Source organism: Schistocerca cancellata, chromosome 4 (assembly GCF_023864275.1).
Source record: "Schistocerca cancellata isolate TAMUIC-IGC-003103 chromosome 4, iqSchCanc2.1, whole genome shotgun sequence".
NCBI classification, from domain to species: Eukaryota; Metazoa; Arthropoda; class Insecta; order Orthoptera; family Acrididae; genus Schistocerca; species Schistocerca cancellata.
The window spans coordinates 508,880,638-508,903,453 of record NC_064629.1 but is presented as its reverse complement, the minus strand read 5'-3'; positions in this window follow the sequence as shown (position 1 = coordinate 508,903,453).

Genomic DNA, 22,816 nt, shown 5'->3' with positions numbered 1-22,816 from the left:
AACAGTCATTGGATCTCGAAGAACGCGAGCAGCTATGTCGCGATACGATAAACCGCAATCGCGATGGGCTACAATCCGACCTTTATCAAAGTCGGAAACGTGATGGTACGCATTTCTCCTCCTTACACGAGGAATCACAACAACGTTTCACCAGGCAACGCCGGTCAACTGCTGTTTGTGTATGAGAAATAGGTTGGCAACTTTCCTCATGACAGCACGTTGTAGGTGTCTCCACCGGCGCCAACCTTGTGTGAATGCTCTGAAAAGCTAATCATTTGCATATCACAGCGTCTTCTTCCTGTCGGTTAAATTTCGCGTCTGTAGCACGTCATGTTCGTGGTGTAGCAGTTTTAATGGCCAATAGTGTAAGTGCCAGAAGATACAGCTTCCTCCCAGTTTTCAAGAACACAGTGGTAAATGACGTCAGATGTAGCTGACTGGTTTCGTGGCCAGTTCTCTGGCAGTGTTCGTGCTATCCCAGCTCAAATTTTCTGTTCAGTTGCTTGACCTGACGTGGAATTATGCAAAGGAAAATAAAACGACTGGCACCAAGCAACCGAATACCACAGATTGGGTCCCTCGGCCAGTGATGCCATTTACAGAAATTAAATTTTTTCCTTCAGTTTGTAGATTTCGCCCTGAACGAAGCATCTCATTCTTCGCCATATGGATGTGCCACATGCTATCAGTAGTTTCGTCAGTTCTGTGTACTCCTGCTTCTCTCACGAAAAAAAAAACTCCACCAGCGAACCGACAGCCACCGACTTCCCCTTGGAGTCGCTACACATTCATACCAATATCCTGTCCTTCGGTGCCTTTGAATCACTCCTGAATCATCGTTGCTCTTGTAAAACACCTTCTCATCAATGAAAATTACGTTTTCCACTTACGCTAGCTGGCATAAAACACTTGCCTCTCAGCGTTCCTGTTTCATAGCGGATCTTTGTGCGTGCAGTCCAGTTTCCCTCAGTCTCCGGCAAACTGTGTCACTGCAGTCGAGGAAGTTAGTCTTTCGCCGCAACTGCTTCACATTTGGGAACGGAAACTGTCTGCTCTCATACACAAGCTCTTTCTTTCTGGTGTTTTTCCACTCTCATCGTGCCTGATGCAGGAATTATGTCAGTAGTGCCTCTCTCAATGTAATTCCTCCAAGCCGGCAGCTGTGGCCGAGCGGTTCTAGGCGCTTCAGTACGGAACCGCGCTGCTGCTACTGTCGCAGTTTCGAATCCTGCCTCGGGCATTGATGTGTGTGATGTCCTTAGGTTAGTTAGGTTTAAGTAGTTATAAGTCTAGGGGACAGATGACCTCAGAGACGCTGAAAGAAAATGTTTTATACCAGCTAGCGTACGTGGAACTCCACCTGGTCGTGCCGTGGGAAAACGTTATTTTCATTGACGAGATGGTTCCATAGTGCTTAGAGCCATTTGAAACATTTAATTCCTCCAACATCTCTTTGCTGTAGTAGGTGGTACACCACACCTCATGCCAGAATCTGTAACTGAAAACACATATTCTTCAATCAGAGGGACGATTCTGTCTCGAACTGAATGCTCTCAGTGAGCAGTTGCTACTGAATGCCAGCGATGTGACATCTACTTGTCGTTCTTATGTTGATGCCTGGGGACTATCTCCGTCAAAAGAAGCAGTAGTTGTGTCAGACCCAAAGACCGACTCAAAATTTCTTCTAGCTTTCAGCCTGCCCCTAAGCCAATGTAGCTTCGGCTTATGGAAGTTGAGTGAACCAAGACACTAAGACGCTATTTTTGGGATCACTGATTCAAATCCCACTCACAAAACTGAGAATTTTGTCATGAGTTTTTGCTCGTCCATGTGGTACTTTGTGTGGCCTGAATAAAAATTTGTAAACCAGTTCTTAAGGAACTTGTCTGAATTTTTAAAAATTAATTGGTAGCTGCAATGTAAAATTGCTAAATGCCAATAAGTTGCATCTACAGCGGGCACGTGTCCAAGGCCATTCTTTATGAAATATGTGCCTAAATGAACAGAAAAAGTCTGTTTGGCCTACATCCTGTTCCAGATGGAACCATGGCAGTAAGACGGAGATCGCTGGTTCTAATGTATTCCAAGGCACGGTGATTTTCGCACAGTGTTTGCGTTGTTTTTTATGTACTCAGTAAGTAAACACGATGACGATGAAACACGGTGAATAGTTGTTTGGCAGAATCGTCGAATGCTAGTTTCGAGAATGTAAAAACAATTTTGTGCACTGGAAATATTTACAGCGGGCTCCTACGTTATGTAGGTGAGACTTTTGTTGTTTTTTTTCTGCATACCATGCATTTGTTGCGTCTAGAGCTCGATTATAGTCCTACAAGATTGAGATTGCGAGGTTCCAACCATGGCACAGATGAATATTTATTCCACACTTCCGAACAGACGTGGATCTTCCATTCCCATAGCCATCCTTGAGGAGAAATTGCTTAAGCTTTGACAATAAATGTTACTGGCATTAACTCTCTATCATGTGGATCCAGGATACCTAAAAACTCATACTTGTGTCAGATATGTGACACACGAGGATGGAAACTCACTTTATCTGCATACTGCAGGTGTTTGCTGATTCCCGTGCGGCTGCAGTTGGGCTCACGTTGGAGGGCAGGCCGAAAAAAACTGGTTTAAACACCTTCGACCTCATCAGCATGACAAGAGAGATAAATATCAGATCAATATGCGTCGTGTGACGTAAGTGATAAACTACTCTGACAACACCTGAGTTACAGTCAACCATCCACAATTAGCACCACGAGCATAATGCATAATACAGTTAACTGAAGGTAAATGGTTAGAGTTTAGCCTAGGACATGAGTAACGACATCCCGTTGTGTGTTTGTCTGTTTATGTTTATATGTTATGATTGTACTAGGTATTAATGTCTCGCGATTGTTCAAACCCCACTCCCAACTTTTTCCACTGCTCTGTGTTCCAGGCTATTGTTGCCATGGTGGTTCATCACGATTGGCGCCCGTCTCGTTATCTTCTTCCTCGTCTTCCCTTTCTCGTTTTCTCTTTTTCTCATTTTTTGTTTGTTTTTACGAGTGACTAGTCTGTTGTTAACATGTTTGTAAATAATTGCATCGGCTCTACATAGTGTGTCCCAGAATTTGAATCCAAGACGTCAACCGTATATGACGAAAACCGGAATAATATTACAAACCCCTTGAAGAAATTAGTGAATATTTTTCCACAGCAGGGCTTGTGAAACTGCATTTTACAGCTTCGGCATTGCACTGGATCCTATGAAAGCATTTTAGTCACGGAAAAGGAAAGTGAAATAATAGTTGCGGTCAGGTGACGGACGAGATTTGTTGATGTATAATGGTGCATTATGATGCAACTTTATGCTTTAGTAGACCAGCGACGGGGGGATACAGCGAATCAAGATTTTATCTATTTTCATTCATTAACCATGATGTCTGATTTGTATTTAACGAAGTTTATCGAGCTAAAACCACAGTAATTATGCTTATTATTCGAGGTGGCAACATCAGGATTCGAGCTCCTGTGTGAAGCTTTGAATTGTGGGCATAATTTATCTCTAAAGTCCATAACAAACTTCATGTGTTAAAATTAATATTTCCTGTCAAGTTGGTGATGCAGTAGCATGGCTACTAATTTGATAGGACTGCCATATCATGAGAGCTTCAATATATGTTCATAAGCGCACAAGCACTCGTAACATTCCTACTCGTTCGTTGTTGGTCGAAGTATTTTATCGTTAATTTATTGGGAAAACGTAATCACTGTTCCTAAACCCTTAGAGGTATCAACTATTAGGGTTTGCTGTACGAGTTTGTAACATTTGTTACACTGAACTAGTAATGACTTTATGTTCGGATCTGTCTTTTGAGAACGACTCTCCAAAAATTGCTTTTGTGATTGGATATTTCTTCTGACATAAGGCCCCACATATTTCGCTGCTTTAGCTACTTGAAGAAAAATATTTGAATTATAGAGAATCCGATATGCTGCAAGGCAAGCTATTTCATTACTCACATACTCGACTTCATAATTTGAGCAGACATAGCCTTAAATTTCGCCGTAGTTAGAATTCTAGTGAATTCGTACAAATAATTAAAAAAAATGAAATTATGTAGCTTTTAACTCCAGATTGTCACTGCACTCCTCCAACCATTCCGTCACGAGAGACAGGCGTCACATCTGTTTCCTTGAACACTTGAGTCAGTGTACCCGTCGAAGGTCACTTTATGACTTATCTCCATTCTAAAACGTGCGAAGATAAATTGCAAATGGCGAAGACAAGTGATTAAAAAAGAATGTTAGTAAAATTGGTCTCTTCTTCTTAGTTAAGCCTGAATGGTATATAGTGGGCCATTGTAAGCGCTGAATTCATGGGCTTTTGTTTCCATTGGTTGGTGGAACTTGGTGGTAGAAGTTATGAGATCTTTCGAAAGAGTGCGTCTGTTAAAATGGGCGCTTTGGACGCGAGCCGACAGGGCCATCGTGTTGCGCCTGGGCGCCACAGCTGTGGCCGGTTGGAAGGCGTGCCAAAAGTGGGTCCTCTCACGAGTGATGGGGGAGCGAACAAGCTGTTGAGCACTAGATATGCTACAAGCTGCACGTTTTGGAGATGCTGTTGGCCACACAGCGTTTCCCCATCGGTCAGCAGTTGATGGGCTGGTCTCTAATGAAAGATGTACTCAAATAAACACGTGACTTTCAATATAACAGCATTTTTGCTCATATTTAACATTATAGCTAATTTTAAACACGTTCTATATACCTTCAACAGCAAAAGTACTAGCCCCCTGTAGACAAAACGGCAATAGAAGCATAAAACTCGTCCAAGGGGTGACATCAGCCAGAGGAAGTCGGTCACTGATTGACAACAATTCGGAAAGAGTTTGATATAAAGAACTGTGACTACCTATGCCCTGTGTGCTAAGGATTGGTTACTTTACGACGTGGATTATGGATCTGACTCAATTAACTGCAGCGACAGTATCTGGATACCAACAAGTATGAGGCACAAAGGCTGTAAAGGGTTGCCCTGCTCAAAAGTTTTCTTGATAACCAAAAGAAACATGTATAACACCAGCATTTTTAAATTAACTTGTACAGTCGTTCCATGCCATGATTCGTGCTTCATACTACTTGTTCCCCACACGTTCCATCCTCAGGAATGGCAGTATCAAAATAACATGAGGTGCCTCCTATGTTATATGACGTAATATGAGTGATCTGACGGTAAACTAGCTATCTTAATCTGTGATTCTGGTTAAGAATATATTAACTACAAATCTATATTGACTTCTTGTACAACGTGGTCATACTGTGGATAGTAAAAGTAGGAGGAATTTCTGCCCTGAAAGCATGTGAAACAATTTCTTTAACCTGAAGCAACGGAACCAAGCAGCACAGTATGGCCTCATATGGACGAAGCTGAGCATCCTTATAATTCTTAATTTATTGCCTGATGCACTTGAAAATGACGTGGGAGCCTTGAGGTAAAAGAGTAAATTTAGATTTGGGGATTTATTACAGTTACTTGTACGTTAATGAAGTGTAACTGCGTGACAAACAATGTTCTTACATGCTAGTGTCCTTTGAAAGGATTTTTTAAGCTTGTGCATGATCCAACAGGCTTCAACAGAGAAAAGCATTCCCGAGGAAAAAATACCCAAGAAAAGTTATTACTTATTCACAGAAATTCGCGATGCTGATCAGCTTAAGACTTTGTTAACTAATTTGCACAGGACGAAAACAGGGCGGAGAAAAACTGATGCTAATTACAGTCATTGAAACAATAGAAGAGCACCCAGCTCAGCCTAAAACAGGACAATTTAAAAATATATAGCTTCCGACACACATGGAAAAGACTTCAACAATTCGGAAAGAGTTTGATATAAAGAACTGTGACTACCAACAAGCTCTGATTGCGTCAGAACTAACGGTACACCAACAAGAAATTGCACTGAATCTCACCAATATTGCTTCACCACACTGGCCGGCCGCGGTGGTCGTGCGATTCTAGGCACTGCAGTCCGGAACCGCACGACCGCTACGGTTGCAGGTTCGAATCCTGCCTCGGGCATGGATGTGTGTGATGTCCTTAGGTTAGTTAGGTTTAACTAGTTCTGAGTTCTAGGGGACTGATGACCTAAGATGTTGAGTCCCATAGTGCTCAGAGCCATTTCACCACACTATACTGTCGGTCGATAATGTGAATTATCGTTCTTAATGTGGTGCAAATTGAGGGAAGGTCATTATGCAGCAAGATAGTAGCAGCACAATTATGACACGCAGTTACATAAAAATTTCCCTGTTCATTTGCCGCGTCAGATTCAGATAAAATTCCAAGCTGTCGATGGTCTCCACCATCACCTTTGTCAGGATCTAAACCTGACTGATGTGGACTGTTTTTTCCTTTTTTTCTTTATTGAATTTCAGTGCCCTAAATGAGGCGGGCTAGCAGCAGTATAGGCGACGCTCTTCAGCCGAGAGACAGTACATAACAAGGAGACATTTAAAACAACATAAAGGAGAAAATGTGGCGAAATAGGCATGTAAAAGGGAAAACATAACCGAAGGTAACGTAAAAATAGGGTGATTGTAAAAAGGGTGATAAAAATCTAGAAAGCGTACACATGAAACCACATACTGTGACGATTAAAGCAAACACAAGGCGAAGTACTACCACAGCATAAAGTTGCGATGGGCGAGAAGCACATAACAATCACGGACAGCAACACTATGTAAAAGTTCAGCACATGTTTAAAATCTCAGCTCTTGACATCACTGGAGAACAGCACCAAACACAGCACTAACGTACCACACCGACGACGAAGAACTAACTGAGAGGATCCGTCAGGGGTACGGAGACGAGGGAGAAGAGAAGAAAGGGCGTATGGGTGGTGCTAGAGGGGGGAGGGTAGAGGGGGAGGCGGGCGGAGGGCGCGCGGAAGGGAGACAGGGAGGGAAGGATGGGGGAGGTAAATAGCTGATGAGAGGGTGCAGAGACTCATGGGGGGGGAGGAGTAATAACCGCTCTGGGGGAAGGACGGAAAAGGGAAAGGAGGCCCTGGGGAGGGGGAAACCAGGCCAGGCTACAGTTAGTACGAAGGGTAGATGTTATGGCGAAGGTCATCATCTGGGAGGGGGAGGTGTTGGAAATTGCCCTGATGAAGGGGATGGAGGGTGTGGAGATGGAGAGAGGGAGGGCTACAGCAATAGAAGCACGGCAACAGACAGTAGGTGGAGAGGAAGAAGGACACCATGGGGTGGGGGTGATTAAGCTGGCGGACAGTGCAAAGTATGTGGATATGTAGGAGGAAAAGGAGGAGGTGGGGGAATGGGATGTGGTCAAACAGGAGTCATGTGGGGGACGGAAGGCAGATATGGAAGGCCATGCGGAGTGCGTGGCATTCTAGGATTTGGAAGGCTTTATAAAAGTTGGGTGGTGGGGTGGAGATCCAGGCAACATAGGCATAACGGACGATAGGACAGATGAGGGATTCGTAGGTGTGGAGTGTGGAGTATGGTGGAAGGATGCAATCCCCATGTCTGGTCAGACAGCAGTTTCAGGAGGCAGAGGCAGGAATGGGCTTTCTGCTGGATGGTCAGGAGATGAGGAGTCCAGGTGATGTGACGGTCGAGGGTGAGGCCAAGGTATCTCAGGGTGGGAGTGGGCTGGATGGGACAACCATAAATGGAAAGTGATAAATCATGGAGACAGAAGGAGCAGGTGGTGTGGTCTATGATGACTGCCTAGGTCTTGGAGGGGTTGATATGAAGGAACCACTGGTTGCCCTGAGTGGTGAACTAGGCAAGGTGGGTTTTGAGGTTGCATTGGGACTGTTGAAGGGTAGAACTGAGGGCCAGGAAGATGGTGTCAGCAGCATATTGGAGGAGATGTACAGGTAGGGTGGCTTGGGCGTATCAGCATTGTGCAGGAGATGGAGGAGACGGGAGAGGATGGAGCCTCGGGGGACACCAGCAGTGGGATAAAAGATATGGTAGTTGGTATCGTAAAGATGGCGTGAGAGGAAGGAAGCGAACAGAGGAACAAAATTGATAGGCAGGGAGTAGGTTTGGTGATTAAAGAGGAGAACAGGATGGTGTACATGGTTGTAAGCATTCTGGAGGTTGAGGGAAATAAAAATGGGGGAGCGATGGGAGTTAGGTTGGAGGAAGAGAAAGTGGGTGAGGTTAAAAGTTGGTCTTCGGTGGAGAAGGAAGGTCAGAAGCCACACTGGGTAAGAGGGAGGAGGTAGTGTTGATGGAGGTGGTGATGGATACGATGGGAGAGAATGGATTTGGAGACCTTACTGAAGATGGATGTGAGGCAGATGGGATGATAGGGAGAGGCAACAGAAAGGGATTTGTTGGGTTTGAGAAAAAAGAGGACACGGGAAGTCTTTCACTGGTTGGGATAGAAGCCAGTGGAGAGGATGACGTTCGGTAAATTGGCGAGGACAGTCAGGAAGGAGAAGGGGCATTCTCTGGGGTGGCGGTTCACGACAAAGTTGTGACCAGGGGCCGTGTTGCAATTTTTTCTGGAGAATAAGTTTAATGTCTTGTGTTGTGGTTGGAGTGTTTATGTCAGAGGGGGACAAGTGCCCTAAGTACTGGAGACTTGGGGCAAGTGGAGCGACTGAGGTATTGGTGCATTCGAAGATGGTGGGGGAAAGGGAATAATCAAACTGGGGATTATCAGGGACAGAGAAGACCTCAGAAAGGTAAGAAGCCAAGTAGTTTGCCTTAGTTAGTTTGTTGGAAAGGGGTCGATCGTTATAGAGAAGGGGTAATGGGTGGCAGAATGGGGACATGCAAGGCAATGGAAGGCGGACCACTATTTCGAGGAGTTTATAGGGAGAGTGGCTTTGAATCATGTACAGGGCTGGCGCCAGTCCCAGCGTTTCTTTGCTGTAATGAGGTTCCGAATGTGTCGCTGTATTTGCTGGTGGCGTTGGAGTGTATCCCTATCACAAGTGCACAGGAAGGAGTAATAGGGGCGGCGGTATTCACAGAGGAGGAAGACAGACCGTGGAGGAAGAGAGGGATGGTAGGGGTGTCAGTAATGGCCTTCTGAAAGAAGGATGGGGCGTGAATGGTGTCGTCAGGATAGTGACAGGTAAGAAGGTGGCTTTCGACCTGGGTGGCGATAGATTCCTAGTAGGCATCGCAGTTGGCATGATGGTAGTCATCAACTGCCTTAGGATGGGGTGCAGGGTAATGAGCGGGGATGTGGACTGGCAGGGTTCCCTCTTATATATCCACTAAACTGCATCCAATTGGCTGGATAACGTCATGATGGAGCGTACAGAGGGGGCGTTCTCTACGTCCATAGATTTTGTTTGTGATCTCTATCTAGCGTTGCTTGCAACGCCATCCATTGCATCTGGCGGCGAACTGCGAGAAGCATTCCTCTGTATTTTTCCTGGTCGAGTCCACACTTCCATGCTTTGCCAAGTGGATAACCGGTGTCTCTACTGTAGTGGTTTTCACAAAGACTAACTTCAACAGCTCTGATCACATAGTTCCAGTAGGTAGGAGCGTGAGCAAGTGTTCTCTTTTGTTCAAACAAAATCCTGTGCTATTTTAACAGGCTATGCTGTTCAGATTATTAATCTCTAATGTTGGATCATCTCACTTCCAAATCGAAGGATTACGCTGCCTAGGCTACACTCAGGGTGCAATCAGTGCTTTGGAAGTGCTCGTTGCCGTCTGTCCGTCTGTCTGTCTGCTGGCCGCCGCCGTCCGGCCGTCCATTCTCCGCCGCTGCTGCCTGCTGCCTGCTGCCCGGTGCCAGCTTTCGCCGTCGCCGTCGCCGTCGCCATCACCCGGTGCTCGCCGCTGCCCATTGCTCGCCGCTGCTGCCGCCTCTGCCACCGCCCGGTGTTCGCTGCCGCGTGCTCGCTGCCGCCGCCGCCCCTCTTTTAATTCTTTTTCCACTTCAGCGCCCCCTGTCGTCAGTGGACACTGCCTTCCACCATGAACACCCCCACTTCCACCATAATTTACACCATGCCTTTTCTGCACCCACTGTAACCTCGTGGAGTGCGTCCTCTGGGTTTAACCCATCTACTCCACCTCCCCTCCTCATGGACTCCTCCCCTTCTATCTTCTCCTCATTCCTGTATCCCCACCTGTATGTAGCTCCTGCCCCAGCACCTGCTTCTGCTTCTGCTACTGCTACTTCTCCTATTCCTGCCCTCCCCGTCCCCCTCCTGTCGCCTGCTAGGAAGTCTCCCCCCCTCTTCACCCACCCTGTCACAACTACTCCTGCTTACCCCACAAGAATCACCACCTGCCACGCCACAGGCAGCACCACAGAGTGCCCACCTAGATTCCCAGTGCTGCCACCTCACAAGAGGGGCCTGCGTCCCATCACCTCTCCATCCATCCAGTCCCTCTCCGCTCCTCCCAGGCTACACCCACCAAGAAACCTTCCAAACGCCCAGGTGGCGAACTCCACTCCCTCCTCCAAAAAACCACTGCCCACCACTCTTCCCGCTTATTTTGCCATAGATACCCCCCCTCCTCCTGCCACCCCAGCCCTGACCCTGCATACCTTTGTCATTGCAAACCCTGATCCGAAATTCCTATATGCCTGCACACTCACCCTTGAAATCTGAAAATACATCCCCAGTGCCCCCTTACCCAACTTATCGCCCACAGAGTCTCTGTCCTCATCAAACCCTCCTCTCCCTCTTTCCATACTGATCTCCTCTAGCACATTCCCTGCATCACCTCTGGCCCCCATGCACCCCTCAGCTCTTTCATTACATCATCCTCTCCTAGTTGGCCCCAACCCCTTCATCGTCTGCCAACCCTCATCACTGTGACCACAAAACTCAAACCTGAGCTCATGGAGGTGAATGTGTTGGCGGAACTGAATACCTACCTCACCCTGGAAATCCACTTGGCCTGTTGTATTTACAACTCCTCTGGCCCTATGCATGTCTTTACTGAGTCCACCATAGATCACCTCCTCACACAGGGTGTCCTGATTTTCAACTGCCGCCACCCACTTGACCTGTCTGGTCCACTTCCTCAGTCCTACTGCTGCCAGTGTAGTCTCCTGTAAAATGACCACCTCACCCAAAACTCGAAGAACACCCCCACCCTCCCCCATTGTAAAGCCTTCGACTTCCTTAAACACTGTCCTAACCTCACCTCTCCCCCTTCCTGCAACACCTACAACGAACCCCACCTCACTTACTCCTCCAAATGCAAAGCTAAACCCCCTCCCACCAACCCTGAGCTCACTGTCCCCATTCGCACTATAAACCAGCCCATCCACCCCAACAATTTCCTCTGCTCTCTCCCTATGGCTGAAGACATCTTCCAGTTCCTGACCATCGCCCTGCAGAACATCTAGCCCTTCCAATGCTTGCACACCCACCAGCACATTTCCCTTGCTGCCCTCTCGGGTTTTCATTTTAAAACCTATGCCACCTACTCCCACAACTAGGGCTACTTTACCTTCACCCGCCTGGACACCCTAGCTTAAGCACCTCTCTCCTTCCCACACTTCCATTCCCACTCCCACCTCCTTGCACATCAACAGTATCGTCTCCTCTACTCGAATATTTGCTCCCTCTTCACACATACCCTATCCCAGCACCAGGTCAGCTCCTTCATCCTTAGTGAAACCTTCCTCCAACCTCACCGTATTGTCCATACCTCTCTATATCTCTGTCGCCGCACCGAAAATCCCATTCCCCTAACCCGAGTGGGGTCTGACGTCACCAGTCCCCTAGAACTAACAACTATTGAAACATAACTAACCTAAGTACATCACACACATCCATGCCAGAGGCGGGATTCGAACCAGCGACTGTAGCGGCCATGTGGTTCTGGACTGAAGCGCCTAGAACCGCTCGGTCACAGCGGCAGGCTTTTGTGGTTCCTTTCCATCCTCCATGGTGACCTTCTTCATCTCCCACAACACACCTGTCCTGAAAGTAACACCACATTGGATGTTATCCTTGCTTCCCCCAACTTACTTGGTCGTATCACTGCAGAAATCTTCGATCCCATTGGTAGTGACCACCTCCATGTCCTTCTCACTATCTCCTCCACCTGTGGCCCCCCTGCAGCCCTCACCAAGCTGCCTCTCCAAACTTTGTCCACGACTACACCATGCTGACTGGGATGCCTACCGCGAATCCATTGCCTCATAGGTTGACAGCCACCCATCACCCTTTACCATCCCACTGACTACACCCATGCCTCTTCCTTCCTTCAGAAGACCATCAGCCGGCCGGAGTGGCCGAGTGGTTCTAGGTGCTACAGTCTGGAACCGCGTGACCGCTACAGTCGCAGATTCGAATCCTGCCTCGGTCATGGATGGGTGTGATGTCCTTAGGTTAGTTAGGTTTAAGTAGTTCTAAGTTCTAGGGGACTGATGACCTCAGAAGTTAAGTCCCATAGTGCTCAGAGCCATTTGAACCATTTGAAGACCACCACTGATGCAGTAAAGGCCCACATTCCTGCCAAACTCATCCATCCTCACTACCCTACACTTCCTCCACAGGCTGTCCTTCATCTTTGTGAATCCCACAGGCTCTACTGCTCCTTCCTCCGCACCAGTGACCTGCACACACTCATCCGCCACTGGCAATTACAGCGACACATCTGGAACCTCCTTACAGCAAAGAAACGCTGGGATGGGTGCAAGACATGCATATGTCTCAACTCCCCCCTCCCTGTCAACTCCTACAAGTACTAGTCAGCCTTCACCTGCCTTACTAGTAGTCAACCCACCCTGCATTACCCTATTCTGCATGACACTCACCCCCTCCCTGACAACCACAGTAAGGCTAACCATTTTACTTTCCACCTATCCGAGGTCTTCTCCATTCCTTATGATACTAATTTTGACTACTCCCTCGTCCCCACCATCCTCGAATGCACTGAAACCTCTGTCCCACTGCTCGGCCCTAGTTTCCAGTACTTAGATCAGTTACCCCCCTCAGACATCAACACTCCCATCACCGTATGCGACATCACACTTTTCCTCCACTCCAAGTGCAATACCACTCCTGGTCACGATAATGTCATCTACTGACACCACATGGAATCCTCCCCCCCCCCCCCGTCCTTCCTGGTTGCCCTTGCTACCCTGTACAATGTCCTCCTCTCCACTGGCTTTTACCCTGACCTGTGGAAGACTTCTCATATCCTGCTGTTACCTAAGCCCAACAAACCCCTCTGACACCTCTTCCTATCGCCCCATCTGTCTCACTTCCATCTTCAGTAAGGTCTTAAGAGTCCATCCTCTGCTGCTGTATTCATCGCCACCTTAACCATCATCACCTCCTTCCCTTCACCCAGTGTGGCTTCTGGCCCTCCTTCTCAGCTGACAACAAGCTCCTTAACTTTGCCAATGATATTACCCTCCAACTTAACTCCTGTCACTGTGCTGCCTTTGTTTCTCTCGACCTCCAGAAAGCCTACAACCGTCTTTGGCATCCCAGGCTCCTCTACAAACTCCAGATCTATGCTCTCCCTATCAATTTTGTCCATCTCGTTGCTTCCTTCCTCTCTCATCATCCCTCCTACGTCACTATCCACAATTTCAAGGCCCTTACTTTCTATCCTTCTGCTGGCCTACCCCACGGCTCTTTCTTTTCCTCTCTCCTCTATCTCCTGTATTCTGCTGATATGCCCAGACCTGCCCCACATGTACATCAACTCCAATTTGCTTATGACACCGCCTTCCTGGCCCATTATCCTACCCTTCAATGATCCAAAAGTACCCTCCTAACCCATCTTGACCAGTTCACCAATTGGTGCTACCAATTGTTCCTTTGTATCAACCCCTCCAAGACCCAGGTAATCATCATAGGCCACACCACCTCACTCCTACCCTAAGATACCTTGGCCTCAGCCTTGACCTCCTCTCACATGGACTCCCCATCTCCTTACAATCCAACACAAAGCCCACAACAGACTCGCCTCCTGAAACACTTGTCCAGCCACACATGGGGATTGCATTCTTCCACTGTCCTTAACACCTACAAATCCTTCAGCCACCCCATCCTTTGTTATGCCAGTGTTACTTGGATTTCCACCCCTCCCTGCTACTACAAAGCCCTCCAAATCTTAAAACGCCATGCACTCACCTTCTGTATCTGCTCATCTGTCCCCCACGCACATCCTATACGACCTCATCCCATTCCCCCACCTTCTCCGTTTCCTTGAACACACCTGCACACTGTATATCATCTGCCAACTCGATCCCACCACCCCCTGGTGTTCACCTTCCTCTCCATCCCCAGCCCATTGCCGCACTTTTACCATTGTGTCCTGCCCTCTCTCAATCTCTACAACTTTCCTAATGCAGCTTCCAGTTCATACCCCTCCTAGATGGGACATTTATCAAATGGTTCAAATGGCTCTGAGCACTATGGGACAAAACATCTGAGGTCATCAGTCCCCTAGAACTTAGAAGTACCTAAACCTAACTAACCTAAGAACATCACACACATTCATGCCTGAGGCAGGATTCGAACCTGCGACCATAGCGGTTGCACGGTTCAAGACTGAAGTGCCTAGAAGCACTCGGCCACTCCAGCCAGCGGACATTTATCCTTCCTACCAACTCTAACCACATCTTCCTCCCCCCTACTCCTCAGGGCTAACTTACCCTCTCCCCTTGGCTCCCCCTAAGCTGTTTTCCCATTCCTACTCTCCCTCCCTCTCCCATGCCCCCCTTCTGTGTCTCTGCACTCCCTCCTGCCTTGTATTCCCTCTTCATCTCCCACCCTGTCCATCTCCTGCCCTGTGGTGCACCTCCTGCCCCCTTTTTTTCTTTTTCTCCCTACCCCTCCCCCTCCCCAGCCTCCAACCGCACCTTCCTCCCCTCTATTCCCCTCCTCACCAGCCTCCAGACCCTTGGCAGGTCCGTCCCAGCGGTTTTTATTCTTCGTGAATGTTTCGTAGTTTCCAATGGTTTTTTTAAATGTCTCGCTCTGTGTGATTTTTATACTGTGGCCAACTTTTAACTTGTGTTTGACTCTAGTGGTTTTAAGTGAGCAACGAATTGCCAGTTGTGTTCTTTTAACTTTATGTCGACTTTTTAAATGTCCCCCAGTGTACGTCCACGTATTAGTGTATATTTTCCTTTTACTGCATCCCCCTTTTACTTTTATCTTCCTTTTTTGTAAGAGTTCCCTTTTCATGTATTTTTCTAAAGCTATTTGGCTAAAGAGTGGCAGACTGTGCCGCTGCCAGTCTTCCCTTATCTATAGGGAGCAGGGGCATGAAATTAAAATAAAAAAAGAGATTTTTTGTGAAAACAGCTTCAATAGAAACACCGGCTATGAACTTAGCATTGCATGAAAGCCTGCACCTGACAAATAAAAAAGACACGGGAATACATCTCGCAGTTCACCGACTGATACATTGGATGGCGCAACGAGCAAAGCTGGATAGAGAACGCAAGCAAAATCTAGGCATGCAGAGCGCACACCCACGTGTGTGTCATCATGACGTTATCCAGCCAATGCCGTTTAGTGGAGGTAAAAGAGGGAACCCTGCCAGTTCACAAGTCAGCTTTAGTCCCTGACGAAGATGATGGTGGATATTATCGAAATCTTGGAATTTTATTCGAATAATAGGAGATATACACAGATAAGTCAAAGCAGTATGAACAAAACCCACAGCGAGACTAAATTCTCTCTGCTGGCGTTCCGGTCACATGATGCGGTAAGGAAAGCACGTGAATGGAGCAGAGACGAGCTGGCAACCATACTAGAGATGATATGGACCGCCAGTGCAGAAACTAGCTGAAATTAGCGACTTAGACAAAGGATATATTGTTATGATCTGGCGCCTGGGAACGAACGTACTGGAAACCAATAAGATGGTTGGCTGTTTATGCGCTGCTGACAGGAGCTTCTGCGGAAAATGATACCACGATAAGCCCAGAAGGTAATGGACGCCCACGCCTCATCACAGAACGGGCAGGTTGGTGACTTTCCTGCTCTACAATTCAGGATAGGAAGCGATCAATGACAGATATGATGACAGAGTACAATCCTGGTGCTGGCACAATTGGTTCTGAGCACACCGTTTAGTGCACATTGTTGAACACAGGGCTCTGCAGCAGACGCATCCTACGTGTTCCCATGTTGATCCAACAACATCGCCAGCAACGATTGCATTCCGAACTGGATCATCGAGACTGAACCGTATTGAACGGCTATGCGGAACATGTGACGTGCTACAGACGAAGGCCAGTGGGGCCAGTATTATAAAGTGAGGGACATGCACCTCTTTTTCAGTGATTGCTGTTGTAGTAATCGAAGGCGCCATGACCGCTGTGAACTACGTGAACGTTATCGCGGACCACCTGTTTCATTTCCGTGATCAATGTCTTCCCCAAAGGCCGTGGTGTCTTTCAGCAGAATAACTGTCACTGTTACAAGACTAGAAGCGTACTACTGTGGTTTAAGTCACTTGACAGCAAACGCAGTTGGATATCTGAGCCACCAGATTCGCTTTATCTGAACCCGTTGGAATAGTATAGAGTGCGAGCTCCGCACCCACAAAACCCCGATCCATAATTTACGAGGATTGCGCGACTTCTTTGTGTGTAGATATCTGCTGCCAAATACAGCCAAAAACCTACCTAATACTTGTCGGATCCCTGCAATATTGGCCGGCCGCAGTGGCCGTGCGGTTCTGGCGCTGCAGTCCGGAACCGCGGGACTGCTACGGTCGCAGGTTCGAATCCTGCCTCGGGCATGGGTGTGTGTGACGTCCTTAGGTTAGTTAGGTTTAAGTAGTTCTAAGTTCTGGGGGACTTATGACCTAAGATGTTGAATCCCATAGTGCTCAGAGCCATTTGAACCTGCAATATTGACCTCCATAAATGGACTAACACACTATTAACCAGGCGGTCATAATGGTCTGGCTCGTGAGTCTAAGTACCACTGAGGATCCCTAAAACGGTTAGATGCACCAGTTTTTGAAAAACCAGTTGTAAAATTTCAGTTTCATGAGACAGATAGTAGTTATACGCATTTAGGAGGAAATCATAATAGAAGTAGCAAATGAAGAAGAATTTCTGTAAGTGTGAATTTCATATTGTTACTACGTTACATGTGACTATTGTGTGTTCCTGATCAATAAATTATGTCTATTAAGCTTCCTCTATTTATAGGAGGAGATGTTTAGTTCAGCGTCATACCAAAGAGGAAACAGCGTTATGTTGTTTCACGATGCCGTCTCTATGCTGAGTGTATTTCCGTTGTCAGACGCTTTCACTTCACTCTGATGAATCTTCAGATTTAGACTACTGAGTATGCATCACATAATGGTCCATGACAACCCCTGTCATTAATTTCCGCTAACAACATTTTCAAAAGTTACGATATCAGGAAGTCTTTAGCAATATATACTGCTCATTATGTGGTCCATAGCTAGTTAAATGTGGAATTAAGTGTTGAAGAGTCACCTCATTGACTGAACGTGACTCGTGGTACAGAACGCAACCGAGGTTGGGACGTGCCTCGTAGCGAGACGAAATTTTAAACTTTGGCATTGAAATTGTTTCCATTCTCATTTCTGTTTTGACGAGGACCAGTGAACTATTTACTTCCTTCAACAGTAACAACTACCAGCTAGAGTTACGAGAAATAATACAATTTCTGATTCTCTACGTGTCTATCAAAGAGACCGATGACCTTAGCAGGTTGGTCCCTTAGGGACTCACACACATTTGTCCATCAAAGCCACTGAAGTTCACGATCACGATATGTAAGGATTTTACTAAGTATAAGTTATTGTTACTTGCTCGTCTTCTCTTGCTGTTTCACGTGAGTTAAACACCTGAAATTATCGTGTTTGACCGATGCCAATCGGGAGCTTGTGATCGTTTTTTTTTCTTTTAGTTAAACAAGATAGGTTAACCCATCATGTACGTCCCCCTAATCATGTTATGTAAGTTACCTCACCTAAGTGAATAAAAATTTGTTGCGACTTTTAGCATTCCACCTGCAGCATTGTTGTACGACACAGGGAAGGACTTTCGTTCCATATCTCTGATCGACCTAGTCAGTAACTTATCAAGGTAATGTATTCATTAAAACACAGCAAATAGAATGCTTCTACATACTATAAAAACACAATCGATTTGGTAACTTCCTTTTTTAAGCCACCCTGGAAGCATAGTGAGGGTTTACAACGGAAATATGGGCGGTAAATAAAGGCGCTTACGGAGCAAAGTAACTTCCGATTGAAGCTTTCGCCCATGGTTTCCGAATTTATAAGTCCGAAATCGGGTAATGTTCCAGCTAATTGCGTTCGCCGTTTCCAGGCCACGAGGGCTGCGAGAAGCGAGAGGCGGGCGAAAGCTGAAAAGCTTCCAAAGTGCTTCGGAGCCTATTGAATGGGCACCGGTGCTTTTTGGCGCATGAAAAATTTATTCATACTTACGGTAGTGCAGATTGTGCTGTAATTAAATCAACATGGATGTGAATAACGGAAGAAATGTGGTTTCAGGTTCTACATTCCTTAACTGCAAACACTGAGAAGTAGATGGAGCACAATATTTTCATTAAATAATGAACTACTAACATAATGGTATCGAACATTTTGAGACAGATATTAATAGGTTCATACATGACTATCGAACTGATATGCTTTCATGACCCATAAACGAATATTTTAAATGCAAATTTAAATATACCTGCAAATTTCATCCCTCAAATCCTCGTTTAATGTCAGTTTTCATTAATGATCATAACAGGATGTCCGCTCCTCTGAAAGTTATACTTAAAATGTCTTGTAAATACATCTTACGATTTTTTAAATTCATGTATGCAACCACTAAAATTGGATTTTAGTATTTGTGTAGAAGTATTTAAAATTGATTAAGTAATTCTACAGCAACTATGGAAACTACGACGAGACAAATAAAGAAAAATGTCACGTCATCTGAAGGAACAAATTTTAGCTGATGTGTAATTGTTACGAATCAGTCAATTTTCATATAGAGTTACTCCTCTATGTTCTGAATAATGCGTTCGAGAATGTCTCACAACGGTAAATGTCGATGCTATATCGAGGAAGGAAGGTCTAAGTTAGAGGTAAAATTGACATTAATGTCCTTTGAGCCCTTAAAATAGGTCAACTGAAAGAGGACGGTATAAGGATTAGACTTTTTCTTTGTTACGATACCAACCCAGCTTTCTTGCTAAGTAATGAATCAAACCAGGCTACCCAACGGAAAATTTTACTCTCGTGCGTCCTAACCAGAAAAGATGATAACTCACAGGAATATTAATTTAACGTTATAAGACTTCTTTAAAATGATAATCAATTCTCATATTCTACTTGCCGTATTGGGTAGTCGAATAGGTGATGCCGCTTTCTGATAACCAAAGGGAATTGGCAGTATCTATTAATACGATTAAAATTTGGCAGGAATATGGGCTTTGGCTGATAGCTGTGGATACAAAGAAAACACACCTATTTTTATTTGAAATTTGAGTGTACAAATATATTTAATCTCAACTTGACGAAGGGAAGGAGTATTTTGCAATGGAATGCCCTTCTTTCAACGAATGTTGCATCGGTAGTGTGGTTTGACTTAATGTGTGCTTTCTGTGTTCGACTTCGCCCTTAACAGAGCGTTTACAAATGTACCTAGTCTAAAGCCAAATCACTTTAATGAGGCTCTCAGTGGATGAAATTAAAAAAGGATACCACTGAGTAGATCCTATTTTTCAGTGTTACCCTGTTTTCTAAGACATTATACAGATGTTATAGAAACGGAACGCATGAATAACTTGGGTAACACCGAAATAAATTATCGTGATATCTTCAATCCCTGCAGTCGTACGTATCGGACGAAGGTTCAAAAACGTTTGTAGCCCACATCAACTTATGTGAACTTAATACAGGGACAAATCCTAGACAAAGCTAACACTCCTACTGTAAATGTGTCAAAGAAGCCAAAGCAACGGCAAACACACAGCCGTAATATCTCCACTGAACAGGTAGTAAACATAAGCAATAACGTCATATTTTACGATTTCCATCATTTCTTAGCTACTTCTACATTTTTGGAGATGTCGCTTCTTTGATGCAGCAAAAGGTAAGGCAGTGAACATTGTGCCAGATGCGTTTCGCTTCCTTTTATTTGTTAAACGCTTTCAGTGGCTGGTAATACATGTTAGTTTCTGTATATAATTATTCTGTTAATAATAATTATAGATTTGCTACTACATTACAGTTTTTGTTATTGTCTTGTTGTTAGGTAACTTTTTGTGGCTCAGTATTCGAGCTGTTAAATTGTTATTTGTTTCTGCTTGTGATCTTATTAATGGGTACCAGTAAACCTCGAATGTTTAAAGGAACAAATTCCCATATATATATATATATATATATATATATATATATATATATATATATATATATATATATATATATATATATATATATATATATAGGTCTGAAATTGTGGTTATCCTTTTTGGAAGTCGCTAAGTGTTCTCATTATGAAACACTGGGATGAATATAAACTGGGTAATTTGAGTGCCATTTTAAGCACAATCGAGTTCTTCACGCATCTCAATGTTTTACGTAATATTTTGAGAACCGCGTGTTGTAACACGATATAATTTTGCAGGTACATTCATTAAGGTATTTGAATACTGTCTGCGAACTGTTTTGTGAATAGATCTAGTAGTAAAGAAATAATAAATTAAGACGTCATGCCTACACTGAAGTTTGACTGCATGAACACCGAAAACGTAGTAATCGACAAGTTTTCTTCCTTTCACCATTTTGTGTGTGTGACAGCGAGAAAAATTTCATAAACGTTTGAAATTACTTGTCAACTTTGTTGGAAGTCGCTAAGACTTCTCATTCTCAAATACTGGATGAACGAACCCCGTGTGTTAGCGCGCTGTGAGTTATGCTACCTGAAGACAAACACATAGTTTCTAGTAGTAATATTTATCGTTGTTGGTCAATAATCCATGAGTGTGCAGTCCAACGTTATCAATACTTGCTCATCGCCTAGATCATAACCGCCCAATGAGGATGCAGGAAGAATGCACATTGATTGTAAGGGTTATCTGATTTAGCGTATCGGCATGCAGAGACAAATGTGAGATACGTTTCATTCACTTTAAGCGTGACGTATTCCGACGTCATAATGTCTGTTACTATTCGAGGGACCTAAGTTGACACTCGACTCCTGGTTGATGGGAGCAAGCGTAAAGACATTTACCACACGCTCCCATCAGCCACCGCACCGAGCATCAACTTACACTTAGTTGACAAAAGTCTTGGAATAGCGATATACACATCTACAGATGGCGGTAGAATCGCGCACACAACGTATAAAAAGGCAGTGCATTGGTGGAGTTCCCATTTGTACTCAGCTGATTCACGTGAAAAGAGTTCAGAGGTGATCACTGCCGCACGAGGGGAAAAAACAGGCTTTGAACGCGGAATGGTAGTTGGAGCTAGATGCACGAGACATTCAATTTCGGAAATCATTAGGGAGTTCAGTATTCCGAGATACAGTTTCAAGAGCGTATGGAAAATTACATTACCTCTCACCACGGACAAAGCAGTGGCCTACGGCCTCCACTTAACAACCGAGAGTGAAACACGCCCACACATCAATATGGGAAGTACGACGAACGTATCCGTTAGGGCGGTGAGGCGAAATTTGGCGTTAATGGGCTATGGCAGCAGAGGACCGACGCGGATGTCTTTTCTAATAGCACGATGTCGCTTGAAGGGCCTTTTCTGGATTCGTGACCACATCGACCATACCCTACACGACTGTAAAACCGTAGCCTGGTCAGATGAGCCCCGATTTCAGTTGGTAAGAGCTGATAGTAGGCCTCAAATGTGGCGCAGACCCCGTGAAGCCGTGGACCCAGGCTGTTAACAAAGCACTGTGCAAGCTGTCGTTGGGTAACTGGATGTCTCTATAGGCCCCCTAGTTGAGCAGCTGTTGTGGCTGAGCACCTGAAGGATAATTTGGAAAATATTTCGAGTAGATTTCCCCACCATGTTATTGTTCTGGGTGGACATACTAATTTTCCCGATATAGACTGGGATACTCAAAAGTTCATAACGGGTGGCAGGGACAAAGAATACATTGAAATTTTTTTAAGTGCTTTATCTGATAACTACCTTGAACAGTAAAACAGAGAACCGACTCGTGCGATAACATATTAGACCTTCTGGTGACAAGCAGACCCGAACTATTTGAATCAGTTTACGCAGAACAGGGAATCAGCGATCACAAAGCGTTTACTGCATCGATGATTTCAGCTGTAAATAGAAATATTAAAAAGGGTAGGAAGAATTTTCTGTTTAGCAAAAGTGACAAAAAGCAGAATTCAGCACAAATGTTTTGTCTCAAGTACAGATAGTGTTCAGGATCAGTGGACAAAGTTCAAAACCATCGTACAATATGCCTTACATGAGTATGTGCCAAGCAAGATCGTAAGAGATGGAAAACAGCCACCGTGGTACAACAACCGAGTCAGAAAACTGCTGCGGAGGCAAAGGAAACTTCACAGGAAACATAAACATAGCCAAAGCCTTGCAGACAAACAAAAATTACGCGAAGCGAAATGTACTGTGAGGAGGGCTATGCGAGAGGCGTTCAATGAATTCGAAAGTAAAGTTCTATGTACTGACTTGGCAGACAATCCTAAGAAATTTTGGTCTTATGTCAAAGCGGTAGGTGGATCAAAACAAAATGTCCAGACACTCTGTGACCAAAATGGTACTGAAACAGAGGATGACAGACTAAAGGCCGAAATACTAAATGTCTTTTTCCAAAGCTGTT